Below are 7,122 nucleotides of genomic sequence, written 5' to 3'. Positions count from 1 at the left end.
AAAAAAAAAAAAAAAGTGAAGGGCTTTGAATTAAAATAATTCACCTAGCGCTAAGACTGAGCCTGAAGCTTCAAAAAACAAAGAAGTTGCAGAAGGAGAGAGCTACAGGATTTGTTTTCAAGTATCCTAAGGTAGTGTGGGCAAGAAGGGATGTGACTGGAATTCATAGCGCCACCAGGACCAAACAGTGCCAAATATCCTGTGAGCCATTTCTTTTTCCTCCTCACTGTATATTGCTAAGAGCGGCATAAATTATAAAGCAAGGCCAGATAAATATAAAGATCAGATGAAAATCTTGCTCAAACCATTATTCATCGATTACTGTTCAGATCTGTCACGCCCATCTTTTTGGTCTGGCTCACAGATCTCTGGCACCAATTGCATCACTCAAGGTTTAGAGAACCGCGGAAGCGTCTGACCAATTTGCACTTTTGATAAATTAAGGACCCAATTAAAGTTGCCATTAATAAGCTAGAAACAAGCAGACAGGTATAAATCTGGGCTTCTGCCTCACACTTCAAGCAGGTTACTCCACGTGGGGAGGGAATGGGCAGCTAGATGATTTGTTTTTAGAGCAGAGAGTAAGACAGGGAAGAAGGAAGGAAAGGAGGGAGGGAGGGATGAACAGACACACATCAACATAAGCCCAGCTGTCACTAAACTCTGTAATATAGATATACCAATCTTTCAGTATATGACAATCTGGATTTACACATATGCACAATTGGAGGTGATTATTTGTTCTATCAATAGGTTCATGATGGGGAAGATGGGCTCACAGGAGGCTAAATGGTCCCCTGGAGAACTTGAAATGGTTTAGATTGATATAATCAATTATAATACACATTACTAGATAATTATTCTTTTTTAAAAAATGTTTGTCTCACTTTTTTTAAAAAAAAATTTTACTTTAAGTTCTGGGATACATGTGCAAAATGTGCAGGTTTGTTACATAGGTATACATGTGCCATGGTGGTTTGCTGCACCCATCAACCCATCATTTAGGTTTTAGCCCTGCATGCATTAGGGATTTGCCCTAATACTCTCCCTCCCCTTGCCTCCCACCCCAGGACAGGCCCAGATGTGTGATGTTCCCCTGTGTCCATGTGTTCTCATTGTTAACTCCCCTTATGAGTGAGAACATGCAGTGTTTGGTTTTCTGTTCCTGTGATAGTTTGCTGAGAATGATGGTTCCCAGCTTCATCCATGTCCCCACAAATGACATGAAATCATTCTTTTTTATGGCTGCATAGTATTCCATGGTGTATATGTGCCACATTTTCTTTATCCGGTCTATCATTGATGGGCATTTGGGTTGGTTCCAAGTCTTTGCTATTGTAAATAGTGCTCCAATAAACATACATGTACGTGTGTCTTTATAGTAAAATGATTTATAACCCTTTGGGTATATACCCAGTAATGGGATTACTAGCATAATTATTCTTATTAAAGAAAAGAATGACAAGTTCCAAGGAATATTTGAGAGAGGTGTCATGCTTGTTCCTGGTTGGCTTTTGTTCCCCAGTGCTCCCCAAGACAGAGCAAGGGAAGGGTCAGCCGGGGAGAAGAGGCCTCTCCTCCAAGTCTCCCAAAACATCCCAGCATTGAATGGAAGGAGAGCCAGAGCAGTCACAGGAAAGGGAGCCACTGACCTAGGGACAACAGTGACTGTCCCGCCAGGGTGCTTGCCTGATGTCGTAACTCATTTATGCCTGAGGTTGCAATTTTTTGAATTTTTGCAATCAGACCTTGGCGATGACCTTGAGCAGTAGGATATAAATAACTCCCACATGCTTAGTGTTCCAATAATGGAACACTAGACATAAATGAGTTTTAAGCAGGCAGTCAGGAAGGATTTCCGCATTGACTTCCCTGAAGTGTGCAACTATATACCCACAAAAACCCTAGGAAGGTGGCAGGGGAGACCCTTTCTCCCCAGATCTAGCAGAACTGTATTATAAGCATCTTTCCTGGACTAAAGAGGAAGACTGGAATCACTATTTCTCATAAAAGGTGGCTTGACTTTTTTTTGACAAAGTGTTTATGTATTACACAACATTTCTTTACGTAATATAAAGTTTACGGATGAGCATTTTGTCAAGATAATAAAGCAACACATCCTGGCCTTAGAAATTCAGTAGGAAGTAAATCTAAATTAGGTTCCATCCCGTAGGGTTTAGACACTGAAGGATCGAAAGGAAGGATCGAAAGGAAGGATCAGAAGGAAGGATCAGAAGGAAGGAAGGAAGGAAGGAAGGAAGGAAGGAAGGAAGGAAGGAAGGAACTTACTCTAATACCAGTTCATTTGCAAGGTGACCCAAGGCAGGAATTTTAATGCCAAGATTGTGCAGTCATGCTTAAGTATGGCAGGTTCACCTTCTGATTTCTGTAATTAAATCATAACTGACAACTGGGATGGGTAGGAGAGGAAGGGAAAAAAATTTAATTCTGCTTAATAAAAGGTGCCAGACCACAATGAAATCTCATTCATGAATTGTTTTCTTAAAAATCATTGGAACTGTTTTAAAAAAAAGCAAATGCTCAACAAATGCAAGCTAAGTTAAGCACTTTGGGCAACTTACTTGAACCACACGATCATATAATGTGGGTCCTGTTGTTATACCACAGAGCAGGAAACTGAGCTTAGAGCACTTGAGGAAGTAGTGTGAATGCAGGGGCCAAGCACCAAGCCACTCTGCTAGGTGGCCTCTCGGTGAGGAAGAGAGCTCATCTTTCGCTTAGATGTTAAGGGAACAAATCTACCATTTCCATTCTCTTTGTCCCTCACTTAAGAACAAGTCCTAATATTTTTAAGTAATAAGTATATGGTCAGAAATGAATAACTCAGAAATATCATGAATGAGAGAATTCCATGTCAGTCTTACAGAATATTTGAAGAGAAATTTTCTTTGTACCACATACACAACAATCAAGTATAGCTTAGTTTGTTATGTATTGCTTAAGTGGAAAAAAAAAATTCAACTTTAGTGTAATTAATACCTCAACCACGAGGGGAATATCTGCTTTTATTAAGTTAATATTTCTTGTACCTAAGTAAACATTGCTGTCTGTTCTCACAAGTAACAAATAAGTAAATAGATATTCCCTTAAAATTCAGCGTGTCTTTCTTTGGATAATCAACGAGCAGTTACAGAACAACTAGCCCCATTCTACATCTGACACCAGGGATTTCTGACTCAATGCAATTTTATGTCAAATCTATACATCTCTAACCATGTGAACCAGCTTCTGTGCAAGCACTGTTTGTCAGCCTGCAGAGCAAGGAGCATGACAATGTCCAGCTTTCCTCCTCAGAGGTGTCACTGTTAATGTGGAAGAAAAATGAGGGACACATCCTTCTAGACTTTTTTTTTGACAATGGAACAAAAGGTAGAGTTTCTGCCAGGATATGTTTTGCACATCATCCAGCTTTTTTTTGTTTTTGTTTTTTGTTTTTTTGAGACAGGTTCTCACTCCGTCACCCAGGCTGGAATGTAGTGGTGCAACCACGGCTCACTGCAGTCTCAAACTCCTGGGCTTAAGGAACCCTCTCACTTCAGCCTTCCAAGTTGCTAGGACTACAGGTAAGTGCCATCATGCCTGGCTAATTTTTAATTTTCTTGTACAGGCATGGTCTCCCTATGTTCAGACCTCCCAGGCTGGTCTTGAACTCCAGCACAAGTGCTTCTCCCTCCTCAGCTTCTCAAAGTACTGGAATTACAGGAATGAGCCACCACATCCAGCCATATTTTGCCTTTTGAATGAGAAAGGAGGAGGTACCGGAAATGTAACCTTCACCTTGAACAGTGATGACTTTTTTCAGGGGTCATCTGGATGAGTTTCAAAGGATGCCACACCTGCACCTCACCCAAAGACTTATATGGGAACCATAAGAGGGGCTTTAAAAAATGCTTCACATATATATATATATGTCTGTGTGTATATATATATATATGCAAAACCAATAGTTTTATTATTCTATTTTTGAATCCCACTTCCTGAACATAGAATTAGCTCCTCTCTTGCATAATGGTAGATGCTATTCTTATGGCATTACCGATTTTTTTTCTTATTTTTCTAAAGAATGAAACAGCAATTTCTCAATTCATCCTGAGTCACCTACTTGAACTTTCTCATGGAACAGAGAGCTAACATTCACTGGATGTGTACCATGCACCAAGCAACATAGTAAGCTCTTTACCTACTTATCTAATTTACTTCTCACAACTACCTGGTTAGGCAAATCTCTCCATTTTATAGATGAAAAACATTAAGGCTCCGAGAGTGACAGCTCTCTGCTCTGTGCCCACAGGCTAGAAAATGATGAAACTGGCCTAACCCATCTGGCCAACCCTGAAGACTCATATGGCGCTGTAACTCACTAGAAACCCTCTCTCAGTAAAGGACTCACTTTGTTTCCTGGTAAGAGCTGAATAGCATCCATTTCCCTTTCATCTAAACATGTGTTTTTCTTCTTTCAAATAATACCTCATTTGTTATTTAAGTTTTTGAAGAAAAATAAAGACAAGAAAATATTAGAGAAGGAACTGTCCTTCCAATCTACTGCTCGGCATCGCCTACCACAGAGGGCATCTGTCCCCATAAAGTCACCTGTCATAAACAAAAGACCAAGACAGAGGCAAAGATCGGACCATTGAGGATACCAATAAGCTGTGCATGACTTAACATAAAAATAACCACACATAAGCAGGTGGTACCTCCACCACCAAGGCCAAAAGCAGTCCAGGAAGCTGAGTAACACGCACATCAGCCTCTTCTCCCACTTGTGAAGGCAGGTCTGTCTGTCTTCAATTCTTATTCTAGTACTTTTACAAAAAGGCTTCTTTTCTTCTTTGCATGTTCCCTCCCTTACTGTGTCCCAGACAATTCTAAGAATCCCAAATTGAATCTCATTCTCTGAGAAGTAGACAGAATGACATGCTTTTTGAGAATGTGATTCCAACCCCAATTTTTAGAATACAAGAGCCCTAGAGCACCTTAAGACCAGGGGCTTTTATACGCTTATCATGAAGAATGGGTGTGATACTTATTTAAACATCAGAGAACTCAATCTCCCCTTTAATTCCACTGCCAAGCTTGATTTCACTGCAGCCACTTCATCAAATGAATTTATAAAATATAGACCAATGAAAAGAAACTACAAAAAAAAAAAAAAAAAAAGGGCCCCACAAGCTAAATTTGTCACGCCAGCAACAAATTTCCCTTCTCTGCATCTACATAGCCCACCTCAAGGAAAAAATTTGTCAAGCAACTTTTTAAGGGTCCTTCCCCTCCATCTACTTTGTCCTTCTGGAATAAATATGTTACTGACACAGTTAAGACATGTCAGCCCTTACCTTTCTGTAAGTCACAAAATGGTGGTTAAAAGTCCTTTTCTTCCATTCGGTGGTTGAGACTCTTGCTACGACTGGAGTTATCTCCCCGGGGAACACTCCCTCTTCCCTGCTTTACCTCCCAGCCTCTCCCTTCAGCTTCAGTCAAACATTAACCATTAACATTTTTTATTGCTCTTCGAGAGCCACTGGGTATCATAAAAAGTGTCATTACGCTTACTCCAGGAGAGAAATGACTTTGTACCAAAAGAAGTTTAATTTACATCTAATCCATCTCAAAACAGGTTGCTACATTTTTCAATGTAGATGAGTCAATGAAAAGACAAGAAGTTAGAGTGGAAAAGTTTTGTGTATCCAACTATCTCTAGAGTGTGAGGTTCATGACATCAAAGACTTTTGTTCATATTTTACACCCCCAACACTTAGCACAGGAGACTCAATCCGCAAATATTTGTGTAGATTCCATCTCAAACACAAAAGATGGAGCGGGGGCACCATGTCTGAGCAATGACACAGTTCACTGATAACTGGCCACATGAGACATCGTAAATGACTCAGAAGACATGAGGAAAGACACAGTCTGGCTGTGCCTGCTTTTGAAATCCAAGGGTCCCTTCCAAAGTCTGCAAGAAACAACCGATAGTAAATTTTCCCCAAACACAAACCAAGTCCTTTCCCGCTCCCCCCCAATTCAGGGAATGGATTTACCTAGGAACAACTTATTTTCCCCAATCAAAATGAGATTTTTGATTAACCAATAAAAGCCAATGCCTCCAGATTTCTCAAGTCAGGCTTTAGACCAATTCCTGATTTCCACACTTTGGTCACTCTGGGAATCCCCACTGAAGGTAAGCATCAATGTCATGTCTGTGTCTGGTGTGTCACACTTGGCCCTGTTTCTGTGGACCTTCTCATGTTCATTTCTTGGCTTCCTCTGAGCTGGGGGTGTGTTTTCCATTCCTTTCCGGGTGTGCATCTGACAGAGGGAAAGCAGAGAGCCCAGCCCACTCTCTAGCAGGGCTCCCTCCTTTGCAGATTTCATGAGAAGGTTTCGTGAGTGCTCTAAGCCACTGCGGGAATAGACCTCATTTATCCCCAGGACCCTGCAAGTGAAACCATCTAGTTGCATGCCAGCGCTTAGCATCCTTGGTGGACTGGTGGGTTCAGCAAGTGCCCTTCTTGTTTTGTCCCACATGACTGTCACTCATTTAGAAGAATGAGGTTATTGAGGCTAAGCACTTCCCACATTCTTCACACCTCTGCCCTCCCATTAGCTGAATCAAGTGTGCTTGTTCTACAAAATCAAATCGCTTCCACTTGCCACATGTTTCAGTTCCTGGAATCAAGGGCAAGCATCTCATCACGGGCATTGTTCAGAAAGAAGTTTGAGTCTTCTTTGAAAATTTTAAAATAATAAAGCGCTTTTAAATGTATGAGTTTTCTTCAAAAATAAAGTACATATATCATTTATAGTCATTGTTTTTCAGCAACAGTAACAATGTTTGTGACATGTTGGTATATCAGTTAAAATTTTGTTTTCTTATTTAGCATGTCTGCAAAGTAGATTCCAGTTTATAGATAGAAAATGGGGGCACAGAGAGATTTTATGTCTTGTCTAAGTCATACAGCCTTTGACTACAGAATCAGGACTCCAACCCTGGTCTGTCTGATTCACATTCCATCCTATTCACTACTTCTATAGACTATGCCAGATTTTTTTCCTTCCAGCTTTATGTGAGTTAAAAAAAAAAAAAAAAAAAAAAAAAAA

General features: G+C 40.4%; 1 protein-coding gene across 1 annotated transcript in view; it reads right to left on the bottom strand.

The window, feature by feature from the left end:
- The window catches only part of CDH17 (cadherin 17), an 84,511-nt gene extending 79,048 nt beyond the window's left edge, over positions 1–5,463 (bottom strand). Inside the window, exon 1 of the mRNA XM_017847371.1 lies at positions 5,358–5,463. The gene's annotated coding sequence lies outside the window, so the exon portion shown is untranslated. The remainder of the gene's footprint in view (positions 1–5,357) is intronic.
- Between the last annotated feature and the right edge of the window lie 1,659 nt (positions 5,464–7,122).

Source organism: Rhinopithecus bieti, unplaced genomic scaffold, assembly GCF_001698545.2.
Source record: "Rhinopithecus bieti isolate Rb0 unplaced genomic scaffold, ASM169854v2 scaffold_26532, whole genome shotgun sequence".
NCBI lineage: Eukaryota > Metazoa > Chordata > Mammalia > Primates > Cercopithecidae > Rhinopithecus > Rhinopithecus bieti.
This window is presented reverse-complemented; position numbering and strand designations above follow the sequence as displayed.